Raw genomic sequence first — 20902 nt, 5'->3', positions numbered from 1 at the left:
TCCTCCGCAGCCCGAGATCCCCGCAGGGCTTTGGCCCACTGCGCCACTAGCTCACACACTCCTTTCGGCGCCCCGCCCGCTCCCCACCTCCGCGTCCAGCCTCTGCGCCCAGCCTTGCCGCCGCCGAGCGCTGGGCGCGCCACGCAGCGCTGGGCAGCTGAGGGTGGGCGGGCGGGAGGTCCAGCGGTCCGGGAGCGGCGGGGGCGGCGCCCAGCCCACGGGAGGGCGGAGGAGGGACGCAGCCCCAGGAAAAGGGAAAAGGACAAACAGGTCCAGAGTGCACCAGTAGCCAGCGATTAGCTGGGACCACAGGTAAGCTTGCGTCGCTGGCTTGGTCTGTCCCCTAAGGGCGAGCCCCGAGAGCTGACGCCCAGGGCGGGAAACTCATTGGCACCGAGCGACCTGGAGGGCGGCGGGACTTCGGCTCGAACGCTTCCTCCGCGGGGCTCCAGTTCTGAGGCGGCTAGCGGGGCCGTCCCGAAAGGTAGAAGCAAAACGCTGAGCCCTGGGATCCGCATCGCCACAGTGGTACACCACGTGCTGTGGGAAACGGAACTCCGCGTTGTGTTGTCTAAGGGGGGGCGCATGTATATCCAAAACTTTTAAACACACTGAAACATTCGCTACCCCTGTGGACAACTGAGCCAAGAGCCTTACTTGCGCAGGTGGTTCTCGAGATGCGACTCTCAGGAACTCAGTTTGCCATGCCCGGCAAGTGGGTGCGGTGGTGCTTGGTGCCTGAGGAGCGCAAACGCGCCCGGGCTCCCCATGGCTGGGCGCAGCACTATCTGGTGAGGCCCAGAACAGGTGGACCCCTGGCGTGGTGGGATGGAACCCAGTCCGGAGACAGCGGGCAAGCACCAGGAAGAAGCTGGTGGTCTTGGGGTGAGCGCGTTTGGGCCGGGTCTTCACTTTAGGGCTCTGGAAGTATACACAGAATGAAGAGAGGAGGAGAGCCAAACGGTCTCTCAGAAGCCAGAGGAAGCTGGAGGTTTTCCGTGGCTGCTTGGGCAGTGACACTTCTAGTCTGTACTGTGCACAAGAATCCCCAGGGGATCTTGTTGAAATGAGGTTGTGATTCACTAAGTCTGGGGTGGGGCTCAAGAGGCTGCATTTCTAACAAGCTCCCATGCTGCTGCCCCTCAGACTACACTTAAATGGCAGAACTATTTTTTGCTCTACAGGTTGATCATCTTAGGAAAGGTAGAGTGAGGGATCCTGAGACGTCCTGAGACAGTACAACTCCATCCCTACCCTAAACACACGTGCAGTAAAAATACACCGTCGCTACTGAGTAAATAGTAAAATCTTTTACTTTTCTTACCGGTTTTCTAGCCAAATACACAATCTGATAGTAGAGCTGGCTTCCTGGACGTGCAACCTGCACTTGATTTAACGTTGAAATTATTAATGGCTTTTGAACAAGGGGCCTCCTATTTTCATTTTGCACTGCGCCCCACAGCAGATCCTGTCTCAGTCACCATAGGTAGCGAAAGGACCTTTTGTCTTCTGTCAGGGTTTAAGCTGGTGGGTGATATTGAATAAATGTTCATTAAGCAAGATATTGCAGTTGCTCTAATCTTTCTCAATTTCTCTTTGGCTATCTTATGAAGTAAGCTTATTTGTATAACCCCACTCATGAACAGTATGACAGAAATGATAGCTTTATCAATATTAATAATTAATAGTGCACCAAGAGCTTAATTATCAGTAGACAATACTATTATGTGTGATGTCAAAATAATTTGTGAATTCAGGTATGTGTTATTTCCGAAGGATTTGGGGAGTCTTGTACAATTTTGATTATGTTAAAATCTGAACTGAGATGGACATTCCTTGGTTTGCCTGCTTAAACAGCTCAGATGCAAAGCTGATAGACAAAAAGTGGCCAAATTTTGTAGCTATTCAGGGGTCTTATTTTACAGGGCCTCAGCGGCAGGCAGGCCAGCCCTGATCACCCTGATCGGATTCCCTTCTGCTTTTATCATTCCTACATCCCTGCAAGGTGACTTTCCTTAAAAGGAGAGTGGAGCAAATTTAGCTACTGAAAAACCCTGGAGAAATATAGGGCTGGCATCCATGTTTTTGTCTGTGAATTATTCTTGCCACCAAAACACAGATACCAGGTGTATGGATGTACTTTTATGGGGAAAAAACAATAGAAATACAGAAAAGATGAAAAATGGAGCCCTAGTTGTGGAGATAGTTTTGTTCAGCAGGGGGAGAAAAAAGTCTGAGAAATGGAATTACATCCAAGCGTTTGGCAGGGAAAGGAAAGCCACTGGGTTTTAGCACCATGAGGAGCACCATGAGTAGTCTTCCAGAAATGGTGAAGTGAGTTTGCTTAGATATTACTTAAAGCCAGCAAAAAAGCTGATTTTACATGGTTGATGTGGCCCTTCTGGGGTCTCCAAGAGGGGGGATATCATGACTTATGCTCAGATGAAACTAACAAACATTTTTCCATTTTGCTGCCTGAGAGTTCCCAGTCACTTTCAGATAGATGCTACAAATTGGGAAAAGCACCATAAAATTAAGAAACGGGGAGGGGGGAAAGTATTTCCCTAATGTTAATAGTTCCAAAATTAGAAAGGAGAAATTCTGCTTTCAATAAAAACCTAGGAGGTGGTTTTTATGCTACACTGAGAAGAGCCCTCCCTATCTCAAGGTAGAAAACATATTTTAAGATGTTTAAGGTTTTTTGAATGTATAGATCTTTAATTTGTGTGGAACTTATTTTGGGCGTGTTATGATATGAGGTGGATGGCAGTTGAAAAATTTGGGGAAAATTATAAAATAAATTCCCTCAAAGATTATGGTGAACACGTTGCTCCATTTTATAAATCTAATAGTTCTTGAGTCCATTTTGTTTTTTTAAATTGAATTACAACTTATGGTACAGTTTACTCTATTAGTGTATAGTTCTAAAAACTTATGTATTAAGCCATATTAATACAATGAGCTGTAAAAGGCTCAAGTCAATAACTTCTGAGGATAACCCACTAATATTATAGACTGCTAGAGAGAGTTGGATTGTTTAGCTGAATTCAAACACCTATAGTATTTAGATGCCAATAGAATATTCACCTCTGACAGGACTAAACAAAAAAAAGGGATACAAAGGAAAGATCATTTTGTATTTATATATACAAAATAGCTAGGATAGATATAAAGCTACTTTCGCTTAATTCAATGAGAAAGAGGTGTACTAATAGTGTTTGGTCAGGTTATCCTGTCTGCTTCTAGTACTATGGATAACCACTAAGAACATAACAATGTACACTGTATTGATTATCGAAACTGTCCTATTAATCAGCTTTGAAACTGTCTCATTCATATTTATTTCTCAATAAAAATAAAAACTTATATAATCTCATAATCACCACCATATCAAGGTACAGAAAAATTCTGTCACTCCTAAAAATTCATTATTTACTCAGTTTTTGTAGTCAGACCCCACTTACCACTCTTAGTCTCTGTAAAGCACTGTTTGGTTTTTTTGTTCCTATAATTTTTGGCTTTGCCAGAATGCTCGCATACTATATAGCCTTCTGAGTCATTTCCTTATCTTAATACATCTGAGATTCATCTGTGTTGTTTTGTGAATCATTTTATTCTTTTTTATTGCTGAGTAATATTCCCCAGTTTATTTATCCTTTCACCAACTTTTGATAATTATGAATAAAGCAAATATACTCACATACAGCTTTTTGTGTGAATGACTTTTCATTTCACTCAGTTTGACGATTAGAAGCAGTATCACTAAATTGTGTGGTGAGTTTAACTTTATAAAATACTGCCCATCTTCCTCAAAGTGACTGTCCCATTTTGTTTTCTGAGGTTTTGTCTGTTTGCTTTTGTTTTGGTGGTACTGGGGCTGTAACTGAAGGCTTCACAGAGGTTAAGCAGGTGCTTCACCACTGAGTTACATTCCCACCCTGGTCATATATTTGCATTCCCACCAGCAATGTGTGAGAAGTCTAGTGGGCTGGTATCCTTGTCAGCACTTGATATTGTCAGTTTATTTCATTTTAGCCATTCGTATAGGCTTGTGATGACATGTCTCTGTGTTTTTTGTTTGCTCTTTGCTAATGACTAAGGATGCTAAGCATCTTCTTTTGTGCTTTTTGGCTCTTTGTATACCTTGTTTTGCAAATTATCTGACTTTTCCTTCCAGTGTGTTTGATTATTTAATCATAAGTTTTTCATATAACCGGGTACAAGTTCTCTGTCAGATCTATATTGTAAGGATTTTCTTTTATTATGTAACTTACCATTTCATTTTCCTAATGATGTTTCTATGAAGAACAGTTTTTAATTTTGTTAGTCTTATTTATCAAGTTTCTTTCTTCTATGGATAGCATTTTCAGTAACCTGTCCAACAGATACCCATCAGTCCAGGGTTACCAGCTTCCTGTGCTTTCTTCCTGACATTTTATATTTTTATCACTTATATGTAGGCTTGTAATTTCACTTCAGGCTAACTTTTATGTGGAGGGTCCAGGTTCACATTTTTCACATAGCTATCCAGTTGTCATAGCATCATATGCTGAAAAGACTCTACTTCTCACATTCCTTTTAGCTCCTCTGCCAAAAATTGTATAGGTCTATTTTTGATGCCTCAGTTGTATTTCATTGATATGTATGTCTATCCTGTGCTAACACCACACTGTAGGTCTTACGTATTCTTCTACAAAAGTGAATTTCTAGGGTATTTTTTGTGTGTCATTTTTGCTGCTTTAAGAAATTATAACCCCTTTTCACGTTTTATTTACTATATTATTGAGTAGAAAACTAAGTTTCTTTGTTGTACATTCAAGCCATCTTAACGTTTATTTATATCATAGGGTTTTTTATTTTTATGGATTCAAGGTAAATCCTCTTATTGCCTGTCAATGGCACTAGTATAGAGACCCATTCCCCTGGTGTTTTTACCTCATTTAATTTTCTTGTCCCAGTGGATAGGTTTCCTTGTAAGTTAATGTTAGGGAGTGTTTTCTGATTTGAATGCGAATACTTCTAACACTGTACCATTAAGTCTTATGCTTGCAGTTAGGATTCTGGTTCTATCTTTGGAAATTTTCTCTTTTTATCTTATTAAAAGTCTAAAGTTCAATTTAAACATTTCTGGTTATGCTTGGACTTTTTTTTCCACTGAAAGCCTAACTGGTTTTCAACCCATCTTCCTGGTTTGAGAGTTCATATTTTGACCTCCTTTGGGAAATTAGTATTGGTTTTTATTTAGATTGATTATGAAGAATCTATCTTAGCGAGACCCTATTTCAAAACCAAAAATGAAAACAGGGTGGGCGATGTAGCTCAGTGTGAAATCCCTGGGTTGAACTATAACCCACTATGAACATAACTATGTGCAATTCAAACAAGACCTCTCAAAGTATACATATTTCCATGTGCAGTGATATTTGCAACTCTCCCCTATCTGTTCTATTCATTTATTTTAATTAATCAATTTAATTAACTAATTTTGCAGTACTGGGGATTAAACCCAGGGCCTTCATGACAAGTTACATCCCTGGCTCCTTTTTCATTTTGGATTAGGATCTCACTGAGTTGCCCCAGCTAGGCTCAAACTTGGGATCCTCCTGTCTCAGCCTCTCTGAGTGTTGCCATTCCAGGCAGCACCACTATACCTAGCTTCTATTTTGTTTTAAATTGATGATCATGATCCTCTCAAGTGATCTGACCATACTTTCATTTGATTTCATTACTCATAGTTTCAAAAACACGTTTTTGGTTTTGTTGTTGAGCCAAGATGCTTTTCTTTTTCTTCTGCTGGGATGTAGCTTCTAGGAGGGCAGGGATTTTGCATTCCTTGCTTATTGTTGTACTCTCGGAATCTAGAACACTATTAGGTCATAAATGCTCAGTAAAAATGTGTTGAATGGCTACATGAACATAGCTAGACTCTAGAACAAATCAAATACCAATCCTAAGAAATTCAAAGCACTGTGATTTTCTGTTTAAGTTTAGTGTGGACATTCTTTAGATTAAATGTTGAGCATATTTCATTGTGGAGTTTGTGTGTGTGTGTGTGTGTGTGTGTGTGTGCTGGGAATCAGCTCAGGACCTTGTGATTGCCAGACAGGATCTCACTACACAGTTTGGGCTGACCTTGTGCTCACTTTTGTAGCCTCCAGGCTGCTCTCGAACTCACAGAGATCCTTTTATCTCAACCTCCCAAGTGCTGGGATTACAGGCGTGTGCCACCATGCCCACGGTTCCGGGCCGGCACAGCACACCAGCTTCTGGGGATGGATCTTGGGACCTTTTGCCTTAGCCTGCATAGTTGTTCTTAACTGAGGGTGAGTTTGGCAATGTCTGGAGACATTTTTTTTAATGTATTGGGTACAGGGTCTCACTATGCAGATTGGAATCATAGTGATCCTCCTGTTTTCAGCCACCCCAGCACTGGGATTATAGGCCTGTGCCAACACTCCTGGACTCAGTGGTTGGCTCAGTGCACCTGGGGGCAGGGCCAGCATGGCATGTGGTGCCAGGGATCAAACCCTGGTCCCCGCACTTGGCCAGGCAGGTGCTTAGTCTGCTGAGCTATCTCATTGGGATTTTTGTTTTTGTTGTTGTTGCTATTGTTGAAATTTTTGGTTTTTTTGACTGCCGAAATATAATGGGCAGTGCCAGGGCTGTTGATGAATAGCCTACAAGGCACAGGCCTGCCCCACAACAATGATTTGGCCCAAGGGGCTTTAATACTACGATAGAGAAACCTTGCCCTAACCTGGTGTTTCTGACAACTGTCTATTAGAAGCACTTGGGGAGTTTTAAAAATGAATACTGATGTCTGGACCCAGGTCTTGACCTCTATACACCCTATTGGGTCTTCAGCATTGTCCAACAATCCTACTATGCTTGTCCAGTAAGTTTGCTTTCCATTCCACAAAAGAGCTGTCCCATTCTTTTATTTCCTTGGCCCCTTGCTTTGCCAGCAGCTGACATTAGACAGGTCCTTCCTCCTGTTCCAATCCCCTAAACTTCTGACATGCCCGTCTTTGTTATATAGTTAGTGTTGTTCATAGTCACTGTGAAACTGTGAATGAGATGCCCTTCATGTGTGAAAGACTGACTTGCTTTCCGGGATTGGGACTTAGTCATCCTCCTTGTCTTCTCAAGGACATTTCTGATTGTTTTTGAGACAGGGTATCTTTATGTAATTCTGGCTGTCCTTAAATTCACTATGTAGCCCAGGCTTCATACTTGTGATCCTCCTGCCTCAGCCTCCCAAGTGCTAGGATTACATAAAGATGCGCACCACTATGCCTGACTCCAAGGACATATTTTTATTTGTAAGTAATTTAAAATGTTAGAAATAAATTGTAAAAGTGAAAACAGTACAAATACCTCTATACTCTTTATCTGGATTCATCTGTTGTTAACATTTCACCCCATTTGCTTTATCATTTACACACTTATTCATGCACATGATGTTTTTCTGAGCCATTAGATAATAGCTTACATACTTCACGGCCTTTTACTCCTGAATACTTTAATATTAGTTTCCTAACAATAAGAATATCATCTTCTTATATTACCACAACACTGCTATCAATACAGTAAATTTAACATTGATATTGGTAACTAATGTCATTCCTTTTCAAGTTTTGACAATAGACCTGATAACATTATAGCACTTTTTCTTTCTAGTACAGGACCTGGTTTTGTGTTATTATTGCATGTAATTGTCATGTATCTTGGCCCTTTTAGTTTGTGTTGGAGTATTTCCATAACCTTTCATTGTCTTTTAGGACATTGATACTTGAGAAGGATACTGGCCATCTCCCCCCCCCACCTTTTTTTAATAGAATATCCATCATTTTTGGTATGTCTGATAATTCTTGTGATTAGACTCTGGTTATGCATCTGGGGCCAGAATACTGCATAGATGATGATAGATATTATATCACTATAGATAATGTGTCCCTCTCAGGTGTCACATCTTGGAGGCTTATGATGTCCAACTCTTTCTTGTTCGTGATATTAATGTTGATCAGCTGGTCTGATTTTTCCACTCAGTAGTTACTAGTTTTTTCCTTCCAAATCAGCAATCTTTGGAAACACACAAATATACACAGATTTCCTGCTCCTCATTAATATTTCTAGATTTAGCATTCAATGATGATTATTGTCTGATCCAATTTTATTATGGTTGAAAATAATGATTTTCCAACTCTAGTATTCTCTCCATGTTTACCAGCTGGTTCTCAGCAAGTTCTCCCTCATTTATTTCTATATTCAACTATTTATTATAGACATGAATTCATGGATTCCTGTTTTTAATGGATTATAATTTATCAACATACTTAGTTTGGTTGCCTGTTTGCGAAGTGCTTAATTCTTTTTTTCTATTTCCTTTTCTCTTTCCTGCTTTAATAAACACCTCTCTCTCTGGATCATTCCTATTTGGTGACAGTCGTGCTCTAGCTAATATCTAATATTTCCATTAGTTCCACATCCTCTTCCACTTGTCCCCCCCACCCATTTCTGGTCTCCTCCTTGTCCTCTAACGAGCCTTTCAAGGATGCTCATGCTTTATTGTTCCATATTTTCCACTTGTCCAGTCTAATCAGGGTTCTACACACTGCTATGTAAATACAAGGATTACTGGCTTGAATCACTGTGCTTGACTCTTCAGCAGCACTTGCCACAGGAAGTCATTTCTTTCCTTCTTCTTGTAGCCCCCATTGTCTTACACTATCTTGCTTTTTCTCCTCTTGCTGGTAACTCATTCTGAGTCTTCCATGCTGTTCCCTCCCAGGCCGCTAACTCTGTAAAGGTTAGTGCTTTCATGGGACCCTGGGACTTCCTAGTCTTCCCTTTACGTTCCATCTAGATGCCTGTACCTCCAGACCTAATCACCCTCCCAAAGATTTAATAATATGCACAGAGCATGAACAAGCATATCAAACGCTATTTCCAAAGCAAAATCAGGATTTTCTCTGTCCCTTCTGTAAAATCAGATTCTGTCCCAGTGAGGCCTGCCGTGGTCTGTGGCACTACCATCCACACATTTGTTTAAGCCCCAAACCTACAGCGCTCATGCCCCACATTCTACCTATTAATAAATCTCGTTTATTTGGCTTCTGAAGTATATTCCAGATGTTCCCACTGCCATCTCTTTCTTGGCTGACTGCAGTCGTTTCCTAGAACCCAGTATCCATATGGGAGCTAGAGCACCTTTTTAGATACACTGATTAAATCATCCCATTCCCTTGCTCTGCCCTGTCCTGGCCCCAGCTGCTCTTCTCTCTTCTCTCTGGCCCATTAAACTACTTTTGATTCTGCCAGCACTTCAAGCTCCTTTTGGCCTGTTTTGTTTTGTTTTGTTTTGTTTTTGATACAGGGTCTTGCTACAAAGCTCAGACTCTTAGTGATCCTTTTGTCTTAGCCTCCCCAGTGTGTGCCATCACACCCAGTTTTGGGGCTGGCCCGGGGTTCTGGGGCCTGCACAGCATGTGAGATCGAACTTGGGTCCTAGCACTTGCCAGGCAGGTGCTTAGACCACCGAGCTATCTCCCTAGCCCCTTTTGGCTTTTTGAACTAACTATTATTGCAAAATTCTCCCTGCTTTCTCCTCTACCTTTCTTCATTCAGATTGCAGTATTGCAGTACTGCATCAGATTACAGTAAATATTACCTCTTTGAAATAACCAGTAAGTCACCCTTCATGTCATTCTACCCTGCTTTAATTCTCAATCTTACATTTATTATATGTTAGTTTCTTTGATGTTTTGGATTTTTATTGTTCCCCTCTCCTACCCCTCCCCACATCTTTATATTTAATGCTTGAATAATATTTAGCATACAGTAGGTATTCAGCAAATATTTGGTAAATGAACAATGCATTAAAATTCTCTAATGTGATTTTCAGCACATGAAAGACATTCAGGAAACATTCTCTTTTTTTCTGTAGTACATTTATGTATCTGAGGCTGGTCTAGAAGCTTCTTCTGATAAAAAGATGCACATTTATGTGTCAGGATCTTAATTATTAAGGTTTCCAGGCAAAGGGGAATTATATTTTTTAAGAAAAAACTAATAGAATTCCAGAGATCATCAGTGTCACATTTTTCAATGGGGGACTTTCCTTTCCTTTTTTTTTTTTTTTTTTAAAGACAGGGACTTGTGTGTAGTTCAGGCTGGTATTGAGTTCATTATGTAACCCAGGCTGGCCTCAAATTCACAGCAATCTTCCTGCTTCAGGCTCCTCAGGGCTGGAATCAGAGGTGTTTGCTACCATACCCAGTCTGGACCTCTTAAATATACAACTGGCTCTTGGATTTTTTTTCTTTTTCGCTGTTTTTTTGTTTCTTTGTTTTTGAAACAGGGTCTTGCTTTGTACAGTAGTTCAGGTTGGCCTTGAACTCACGAGGATCCTCCTGCCTCAGCCTCCAAGGTACCACCAGGCTCAGCTCAGATTCTTAAAAATTAGCATGCTTACCTTGGGGTTCAAGTCTGTCAGTTTTCTTTCTTTCTTTCCTTCTTCTTTTTCTTCTTCTTTTTTTTTGTGATACTGGGGCTTGAACTCAGGACCCTGCACTTGCCAGACAAGTGCTTATTCTACTGAGCTATCTCCCCAGCCCCTGTCAGTTTTCTTAATGCTCCATTTTCGAGGACTGCATGTGGATTTTGAGGTGCAAAGGGGATAAAAAAGGAACTGATTCTCCTCTGTCTTTGTGTATAGCATAAGTGACTGTGTCCATTTAAGCCTTAGCTCTGGAATAACACAAGTGAGAAATTGTGCATGTTATTGGAAGCTGGGAAAGGATATCAAGAAATATCTTCCAGCACTTGGTTTTGGTTTGAGATTCATGAATTGAATATACAGGGGAACAGGGTTGGGAGCTTGTCTCCTGACATGGCTCCCCTTTTATGAATTATTTGAAGATTAGTTGTTCTGTTTTGTTTTTTAACCCCTGGGGATGGAGGGTCTTGAGCATGTTAGGCAAGTGCTCTACCATTACCCCAGTCCCTAGCTCTCTAGCTGTGGTTTTGTTGTTTGAAAACTTATGGAGGACTCTATGTGGTCTTAAAGCTTCTAGCCTAAATTGTTTCAAATGAGCCCAACTAGTGCTTTTATTGTGCTAGATGGTTAAAATTTTGACAGAATGTACTATATACGTTTTTGGAGTAACAATTACCCTTGTCCCAGAAAAATCTGGTTTTCTAAGTTGGGCCACATGCTCATTGCATTCACTTCATAGTGAGCCAAGAGCCATGCACCATGATTCACACTCCTGACGGGAATCACCTGTGCACCACCATTAGTCACTTTCTTTGTGTACTCATACTTAAGAAGTAGGCATGTGTGTCAGGTCTCATTTCATGGGCGCATTCAGAAACTTCTTCTGTTTGACCCTCGTGAAAGTGAACTGAATAGGCAAACATATTTTTTTGTATTGAAGTGCAAATAATACACATAAATGTGTAGCTGAGCAAATTTTCAAAACATGGACACACTCCTGTCACCAGTCATCAGACTAAGAGTCAGACCACAAAAGAGCCCTCAGAAGTGCTCTTTAAATCCCCTCCAGTCCCTGCTCTCTTTACTCAATGCCGTTGGTCAGTTTTGTTTATCCTTAAGTTTCATTTATACGGTGCCAGACCTGACCTGTAACTTCTCTCACCGGGCAGTTAGTGAGAGCCCTGCATGGCTGTGCACGGTTGTCGCTGAAGTACTGTGGAACGTGATTCCCACAGTTTGTTCTTTGTTTGATTCCTTTTTGTCTTTTAGAAATGGTGCTTTGTGGAACACTCTTGCATGTCTACTGGTGAATGCATATGTACGTTATTACCAGGTAAATACCCGAAAGAATGCTTTAAATATATTTTAATTGTTTTCACAGTTGTTAATTATTTACTCCTGACTGTGATTAGGATTAGTAGCCCCTTTTGGCCATAGCTCGTACAACTGTATCCACAAAACAGAACTTGAGTTAAGTTTTAGCATCCCTTTTTATTTTTTTCTAAGAATGTATTCTGTACTTGTTTATTCCTCTACCAACTACTTATATCAAAAATAATTTTAAAATGTCTTTAAAATGTTGGCTTACATTTTCTTCTCTTCCAAGCTGTCTCTAACCTATCCTGTCCCTCTTAGCTTATTCTGAAAGACAAAATACACCTGGAGCAGTTTCAACGTGCTCAACGGATACTGAGGTATACAATTGCCACTTGGATGGCCTTAGAACAGTACAGGCTTCTTGGGCACTGACTCATGATTTTGCCAAGTAAAGGAAAACATGGAAAGAAGAAGAAGTAAGAACCTAAAGGAGTTTTGAAAAACTGAAGTATGCTTTCTTTTGTTATGATTACATGCAGGCCAATCAGTTGACACTCTTTTCTCCATTTAACAAATCTGTGTTTTCAACCAACTGGAACCAAACACATTCCATTTGGGGGTTTTTGGGTTTTTTTTTTAAAGAGACATATCACAGCATGTACTTTTTATACAGAGAGAATAATTAGCAGGCAGTTTCATCTACAGCAGGACTTGCTTAACTCTAAGGTGCACAGTGGGATTCTTATTAAAATGCAAATTCGGATTCTGCAGCTCTGGGCAAGAACTAGGATTTGTGCATTTCAGCTCGGTGCAGGTGTTGCTCAGCAAGGCTTTAGAGCACAGCTGCTTCTCTGTTTCTGCTGCCCATTTTTGATGATAAACATCCCTGCCCGACAACCTCCCTGGGCTGGACCTCCCCTAGCTGGCAAGTAGACAAAGCAGGGTGTACATTGAATGTTTCTTTTAACCTCAAGTAGCAACTGCTTTCAAAGCCCCCTCACCTGGTTTTTCTTCAAACTCCCCAACACCTGAGGACTACTAGGAAACACTAAACCCCATAAACACATGCCAAACCACAACACATGCATGCACTCAATCCCAGGTGCTGACATTTAAGAAAGGAGTGAGGTGGGGCAGGCATGAAGCCACCCTCTTCTGTCCTGGCTGCAAGACTTGCTATTTCCTCATTCATTCCAGAGAGGCTGGGTGTCTGTCTCAGCCACCTTTGCCCTCACCGCTTCAGCATACATCAGCCCACCCATCTCCGGCTTGCTTTGCTCCCCAGGTGGCAGTGCTAAGGAATTACTCCTCCACCCCACCGCAAACAGCCCTCAGCCTGATACAAGTTGGTAAATACACACGGCTCCTTTACCTTCTTGTTAATGCCCTGTATTAGCAACCTCCATGCCTGTTTCACTTCCCCATTCTCCTATCTGTGTTTCCTGGGATCATATCCTAAATAAACCACTTGCTTTCCAATCTGTGCCTCACAGTTACAGCCCAAACTAAGGCAGGGCTATTGAGGGCCAACAATCAGGAAGTAGTTCTGCTCATTTTAATAAAATCCCATTGTAAGAAAACAAGACGGGAGCCCCGTGGGGTTTGCTGTAAGGGGTTTCACCAGTGTGTAGATATTTTGTTGGCATGACATCAAACATTCAGATGGCTGAATAAGGCCATAATGGAGAGAACACTCCCGCATTGTTGGGAGGTTTAAGGATCATGTCAGCAGAGTTGGTTTTCTGGGCCCACAGACCAGTTGGTTCCTGTCCTGCCTCCTGTCCCAGGGCATATGGGCCTTTGCCTCACCTTTACTGCATGGTCTTTCTTTTTTTATGAACAGAATATATTTATTGAGAGAAAGAAAGCTCCTGTCCAAGAGAGGGACAGGAGGGGGGCCCGAGCAGGTAGTTCCCCCGGATGCATGGACCTCCCTCACTCTCCTTCCCTTTGGTGGGTCACCTGCCTACCCCTTATGGGTGAGTCCTTAGACTCTTTCCTGAGTGGGGTCTAGGTCCTCATACCCACCCTTTGTTTCTCCAAGCTTTGTACCCCGGGTCACTGTTCCTCTTGGCCACATCCCTACCTTTTCCTCTCCTCCTGCTTTCTTTCCCCAGGACATGGGTCTGAATTTAGGCATAATTTAAAGTTCTTGGTGCTTTTCAGGGAATTTTAGGCCTGCCTGGACCCCAGTTGATGTTCTTAGTCCTTCTGTGTGTTCAGAAGTGTGATAGGACCCAGGCTTTCTCCCTTAAGACTTTATGTTTCAGATGCCCCTTCCTGTGGTTCCTCATGATGAACCTGCACTGGGCAAGGTTACCAGCCTGACCTGGCACTCTTGACTGAATTTCTCAGTTTTGCTCTGCCTCTGCCAGGTTGTACTACCCAGCCGACTAAGTGGCAATCTTCATGTTTGAGCTTTCTAGGATCCTAATCAGAAAGCCTTGGGCCTTTGGATTTGGTATTTTAATAGTGCAAGTCAAGTATGGTGGCACACATCTGTAATCCCAGCCCTCTGGGATGCTGAGATAGCAGGATCACAAGTTTGAGTGCCCTTGGGCAATTAGCGACTTAGTGTGCAACTGTCAAAAAGTACTAAATAAATTGGGCCAGGGATGTAGTTCAATGCACAGAACCTGGGTTTAATCTCCAGTACTATAAAAAAGGTATATGGTGATAGGTACAGTAGTGCACACCTGTAATCCCAGGTACTTAGGAGGATGAGACAGGAAGATGTCAAGTTTGACAGGAGCCTGAGCAACTTAGTGAGCTCTTGTCTCAAAATCTTAAAAAAGGGGCTGGGGATATAACTCAGTGGTAGAACAACCCTGGATCTGATCCACAGTACAATTAAAAAAAATACAAAGTCCAACAGGGGTAGTATTAATGTAGAAACTGTTAAAATATTAAGGGTAGATAGCTAGGTGACTGCTTCTCTGATTTGGAGAACCAAGAATCTACCTTTCTTAGTCAACTAGTAGAACAAGATACCATAGATTGGATGGCATAAGCAACAAGTTTGTTTCTCATGGTTCTAGAGATTGAAAGTCCAAGGTAAGATGCCAGCACAGTCAGCTACCAGCCACTGGTATGTCCTCACTGTGTCCTTGGCAGAGAGCAAGAAAAAGTGAGTGAGCAAATCTTTTTCTTATAAGGCCACAGTTGTATCAGAATAGGTCCCCACCCATATGACTTCATTTAATCTTAATCACCTATTAAGACTGTATTCTAGATACAGTCATATTGGGAATCAGGGCTTCAACATATGAAGGGGGAGGACACAATTCAGTCATAGCCATAAGTGTGCCCAGCCCCCTGTCTCACCTATTCATCTGCCTGAAGCTTGACATTTCACAATTTGAGATTCACTTCTTTGCTCTAAAGTGTTGTTGAAATGTAAACAGGCATAGGATCTGGTTGATGTACCCCAGAGTGCCCTATTCCTGAGCAGGTAAAGGTTCCAAAAGTATGAAGTCTTTGAGTTCCTAGAAATTGGGAATGGACCCCACCTAGAGGACAGAAAGGGTACTAAGGAGGGAGTCAGTTTTCTTCAGTGTCAGCTTTAATAAGCTTTGGCAAGGCCTGTCGTCCTCTGAAGTTATTTTCTTATCAGTTACTTCAGAATAGTCCTTACAATAAAAGAAACAAGCGCTAAATTTTGCTTTCTTTGATCTGTGAGCTATTTGAGAGAAATTACCTTTTAAAGGCTATGCAAAGGATGGATCAAAGTTCAACTTGTGATTGGTCCATCCAACCTTCTATCAACGGGAACTCTTCCTTAGCTGGCCAATAATGACAACAAATATTTGTAATAATGACTGCATGTGCTGCTGGGGATCTAAAGCACTTTTTCAAATGTCAAAAACTTAATTACATGGGATAATTTCAGAGTAATTATGATCCTGAGAAAGCTTTGGTTACTGTTCGTTATGAAATGGTAATCCTTTATTGACCAGAAGAACTTCCCCTGCCCTTGCTAGCACCGAGAGGGAGCCTGAAGTAATGTGGACTGATTCTTAGGGATTGTGATGGCTGCCACCAGCTGCTTGTGGACGTTTAAGTTCTCCCAGCACTGTGTGTCCATCAGGCACATGGCTCTTCACCTATGTGGCTTTGCTGTCAGGGGGACCAGTTAAAGGCTGGCACTGCTCAGTCAATATGTGCTGGGGAAAGTGTGTAATTAATTCCACCTTCTTAGGGCTGCTTAGGCAACCCAGGCTGTGTGGCAGCTTTTTAAAAATGTGTAAAGGTAGGCTTATCATGAATTGGGTTTTTGTCTTTCATGTACATTTCCTTATAGTTTCCATGGATATAATTATGTCCTTAAGCAAGAGAAAATGTTACCTGCATACTTTTCAGACTTAAATACAAATGATATCTTTTTCGCCATTATGCTCTGCAACTTCCATTTCATTCAGTGTTATTCTTGTTAGATTTAGCCTCATTGCTAGATGTAGCTCTAGCTTCTTTCTGTTCCTTCCCTTTACCCTTGAAATACTCCCAAGGAATGGTCAAACCTACATTTGACGGAGTTAAGGAAGCATAGGAATTTCTCTGTCTCTGTCTCTCTCTCTGTCTCCGTCTCCGTCTCCGTCTCTCTGTCTCTCTTGTAACTAGTTGACCTGGCGACAAACCTCAAACTATTTTTCTAATCAGATCTGAATCAAGCCAACAATTCACTTAGCTTTTAACTACTTTGGAAACTTGTTTTTTAAGACTGTTTCTTCCATATGTTCATAACCCACAAAATTGGTTTTGGAAATAATCCTTTTTTGCTTTGCCTGCAAAGAATGACAAAGTTGAGTTTGAGTTCATTTGGAATAACTTTTCTCCCCCTAGGTTTTCAGATAGTGTTATCTTTCTCTGTTTTCCTTTAGCTTCACATGCATTTGTTCCCTCTCAAGTTCTGCATTCATCCATCCATCCATGTGCTCTTTCGACATAAGTTTATAAAATCTCTCCTCTATGAGAGATACCCCAAGCTGCTGCCTCAGCAAAGCTTCTTTTTAGGGGGCTGGGTAGCAGAGAAGAGACAATTAAAGTGTGCAGTGTGCTGCATGGCAAATAATGCCATCTATGGAGGAAAATGAATTGGCAAAGAGGTCCAGGAGGCATCGAGGGGTTGTACTTTCCACTAGCATTTTTCTAGGCCGGGGGTTGGCAATCTATGGCCTGTGGACCTCCACCTGCTTCAACAAATAGTTTCATTGGCACCCAGCCACACTCCTTTACTTCCAGGCTGTCTGTGGCCTCCTTGGCGCTGCACCAGGGGTCATGGCAGAGGCCATATATTCCACCAAGCCTACTGTTTTTGCCACTGGGCTTTCTTCAGAATATAGTTACTATTTAACCCTTTGCAGAGGAAATGCAGATTTTTACACATGATTTGGGAATTGTTAGCCATGTTGTATTGCCAGAGTTTGAATGTTTACTCTACCACTTCCATCTGTGACATCAGGCCAATTAGTCAACCTCTCTGGCCCCAGTCTCATTTTCCATATCTATAAAATGGTCACAATAGTGTGCCTCCTAGGTACGGTGGTGAGATACCCTGCTTTGACTAAGATCACTGTGATTTGTGCCTTGTTTTCTCCACATAGTGCCCATTTTATCCCCTGGTATTCCAGGTTTTTTTTGGTTTTTCTTTTTTTGTATTTTAGGGAAGGGTCTACAGGATGTTCAGGGTCTTAATACTAGATCGGACTCCTAGTGATCCTCCTGTTTATAGCCTCCAAGAACTGGGATTACAGGCATGCGCCACCCTTCCCAGTCTCAATTGCCATCTCAGCACGCCCCGGGGGTGGGGGCAGCATGGCAGGCCTGGACATCAAACCCTTGGTATTCCGGTTTGGATATTAAATTACATGTATACGCTAACTAGGGTCATTGTAGAGAGTCAATGGGTTAATACAAAAGAAGCTGTTAAAATCATACCAGCCTAAGTAAGCATTAGTAGACATTGGCATTTATTTATATATTTATTCATTCATTTTTTATGATATTGGGGATTGAACCAAAAGCCTTTGCATTGAGCTACATCCCCACTCCTTTTTATGCTTTTATTTTGAGTCAGGGTTTCCCTCAGTTGTCCAGGTTGGGCTTGAACTTTGACCCTGGTGTCTCAGCCTCCCGAGTACGTGGAACTCCAGGTGTGTGCCAGCCATGCTGGGTTGTCATTTCTTATCAATGCCAGGCCAGGCAAACACATGATTTTCTTCTGTCCCGTTGTTGGACGGCGTGTCTTCCAAGCTGATTACTGAGTGTCTGAGTGTTTTTGCTCGTCTGGGTTAGCAGGCCATTAAGGGTTCTTCATCTGCATTGCAGTGCAGTATTTGTCCCCAGTGAGCTTCCTGGCACACCCCTGGCCTCCTGGAACAACTCTTAGTCTGAGTACCATCTTGTGGCCCCTTTGCAGGCCACCTCTCTACAAATGCCAACCTTTCCCCACTACTTTTGCTATTCACTTACCTACTGTATTTCTACTTCATACTTCTGATTAACATACAAGTTTCATGGAGTTACGAATAGCATTTTTAGTGCAGCTTTAATTTACTACTTGGATAAAAAAAGAAACACCAAGGCCGGCAAAATAGCTCAGTGAATGAAAGCACCTAAAAGCAGGTACAGGGGCTGGGGATTCGATCCCCGGTCTGCTGTGCCAGCCCCACCCCCAGAGGCTCGCTGAGACTGCAATTGAGACTGGGCGTGGTGGCACACACCTATAATTCCAGCTCTTGGGAGGCTGTAAACAGGAGAATCTAGTAGTGACACACTGAACACCCTGTAGACCCTTCCCTAAAACACAGAAAAACAAAGAAAAAAGAAACACCAAACATTTTTTGCCTAAAGGAAAATTTATCGTTATTTCAAAAATAATGTGTCTAGCCAGGAGTGGTGGCACATACCTATATTCCCAACTACACAGGAGGCTGAGGCCAGAGTATTTCAAGTTTGAGGCCAGCCTGGGCAATTTAGTGAGGTCCTATCTCAAAATAAAATGGGGCGGGGCAGGAGTGTAGCTCGGAGATTCATGGTTGCAGTCTTTAGTGTCACACACACACACACACACACACACACACACAGAGTTTTTTTGTTAAAATTTAGGAAATTTAGAAACCACCTATTACTCTTTCATCCACCCCTTAGAGTTGCTGTTTTGATGTGGACCAAGAAGAAATCAGTTTCTCCCAGCCCTTGTATATCTAGCTAAACAGCTTAAAAACAACTGACCATTTCTTAATTACAAAGTCTGAAATGCTCCAAAATCTAAAAAGTTTTGAGTGTCAATGTGACACTCAAGACATTTTAGATTTTGGAATATTTTAAACTTTGGATTTTGTTTTATTAGAGTTATTCAACCAATAAACTCTATGTCAATATTCCAAAACTGATGTAACTCCAAAGCCTAAAGCACTTCTGGTCACAAACATTTCAGATGAAGGATATTTAGTTTGTTTTATAATTTTGATTACTTTAAGATAAACTTTTCCCTCTATATTTATATCTGAAATTTAATGTGAGAATGAGGGTTTTTTTTCCCCTAGTGGTATCAAGAATCAAACTCAGAATCCTGTGCTTGCCAAGCAGGCACTTGTGCCACTGAGCTGTACCCCAGACCCAGAAATTTATTGTGAGAGGAAAAAGAAAAAACAACTAAGGAGCAACTGGATGAAATGGAATAGTCTTCTGCTTGGACCTAAGGTGCTCTGGTGCATTGGTGAAGTTTTAGCCTGACTCTTGCCAAAATGAGCATTTTAATACACACTGCCATGTGTCACTTTTTATTTGCTGACTTTCTTTGTAATATTGAGTGAGCTGTTTTCTGTGTTATGGGGTCCTCTAAGAATAAAATGCATTCCCTTTACAACTCTCTTAGAAAGTTATTGTTTTATAGATACGTGTCTTCCCTTTTGTCTTTGTCTGAATGCCTCCAGGTATGGACTGGCCTGAGAAGCACAGCCATAGCTCTTGTTCACAAGCGTGCTCTTGGTGTTGCACTTAGTGCCTGGAATGTGGTATTTACTCTATAAATATTTGTCAAATGAGAAGGCACCTCAGTTTGACAGATACACACCCTCCATAAAATGGGGGTGTCCTGCTAGGACCAGGATGGGGATAGCCCATGAGTTAAGGTCCTTAGTGTGAGAGAATGAATCCTCATGCTATGGTCCTAGTCCCTCAAATATCACCCACACTCTTTCTCCCCAGCCTTTAGTTTCCTGTAACAAAAGACAAAGTCGTTCTTTCAAGCATCTGAGTTGGGTTAAAGGCAGCTGCCCTTGAGATGGGAAGCTCAGTATGGTCCTGATACTAAACCCCAAGAGCAGATCTTAGCTGTGTTCCTGGGGAAGGTGGGAGTGAAGAGAAGGACATGGAGGGGAAGCAGAAGAGGGGCTGGCTAAGGTGGGCGGGCCAAGAAAGAGTGAATGTGCGAGGTCCATGGGCCCACAGTCGGCTTCATCTGTAGTGGTGGATGGGTGAGGAACAATTCGCAGAAGTCTGCCACACCTACACAGGCAGCCAAGGCAGCATAAACCAATGCTGTGCCAGTACTTTTCCTATATTGACTCACTCTTCCTCACAAGGATTTTAGGATATAAAGATGGTGATGATCCCTATAGTTTATGTGTGAAGAATCCAATGTAAAGAGGAAATAAATATCAATGACTATTTTATCCTGCAACTTGTGATCAATTAAAATTAAATATTGGCCATTATTCTCATGACTTAGTAAAAATAATCTTGCTTCTCCTCTCTATCTCCCTTTCTTCTGCAATATTACATGGGAAACAGCTTTGACAGTTTTGTTAATCGTTAGGTGTTACTGGCTGGATATAACTCACTGGTACAGCATGTACTTTCTATTCATGAAGCCCTGGGTTTGATCCCCAGAACTAGAAAATAATGATAATGGTTGTAATAATAATAATAATAATAGAATTAGATATTATAATAGCTAAAGATAGTTTCTAATACTTCTGGAAATTTTAGTTTTATAGTACTCAAAATTGAACCTAGGTCCTTTACACTGAGCTACATCCCAAGCCTTTTTTCTTTCTTTTCTTCTTTTTCTTTCTTTCTTTCTTT

General features: G+C 41.7%; 1 protein-coding gene across 7 annotated transcripts in view; it reads left to right on the top strand.

The window, feature by feature from the left end:
* The first annotated feature begins 282 nt into the window (after window positions 1–282).
* Window positions 283–20902, top strand: part of Adgrg2 (adhesion G protein-coupled receptor G2) — a 136642-nt gene continuing 116022 nt past the window's right edge. For all 7 annotated transcript variants that reach the window (XM_023719565.1, XM_023719564.1, XM_023719563.1 and 4 more), the window contains exons 1-2: window positions 283–312; window positions 11768–11831. The gene's annotated coding sequence lies outside the window, so the exon portion shown is untranslated. The remainder of the gene's footprint in view (window positions 313–11767; window positions 11832–20902) is intronic.

Source organism: Octodon degus, unplaced genomic scaffold (genome assembly GCF_000260255.1).
Source record: "Octodon degus isolate 3935 unplaced genomic scaffold, OctDeg1.0 scaffold00069, whole genome shotgun sequence".
Taxonomy (NCBI): domain Eukaryota; kingdom Metazoa; phylum Chordata; class Mammalia; order Rodentia; family Octodontidae; genus Octodon; species Octodon degus.
Note: the sequence above shows the minus strand (reverse complement) of the source record. Positions and strands in the feature narration are given on the sequence as shown.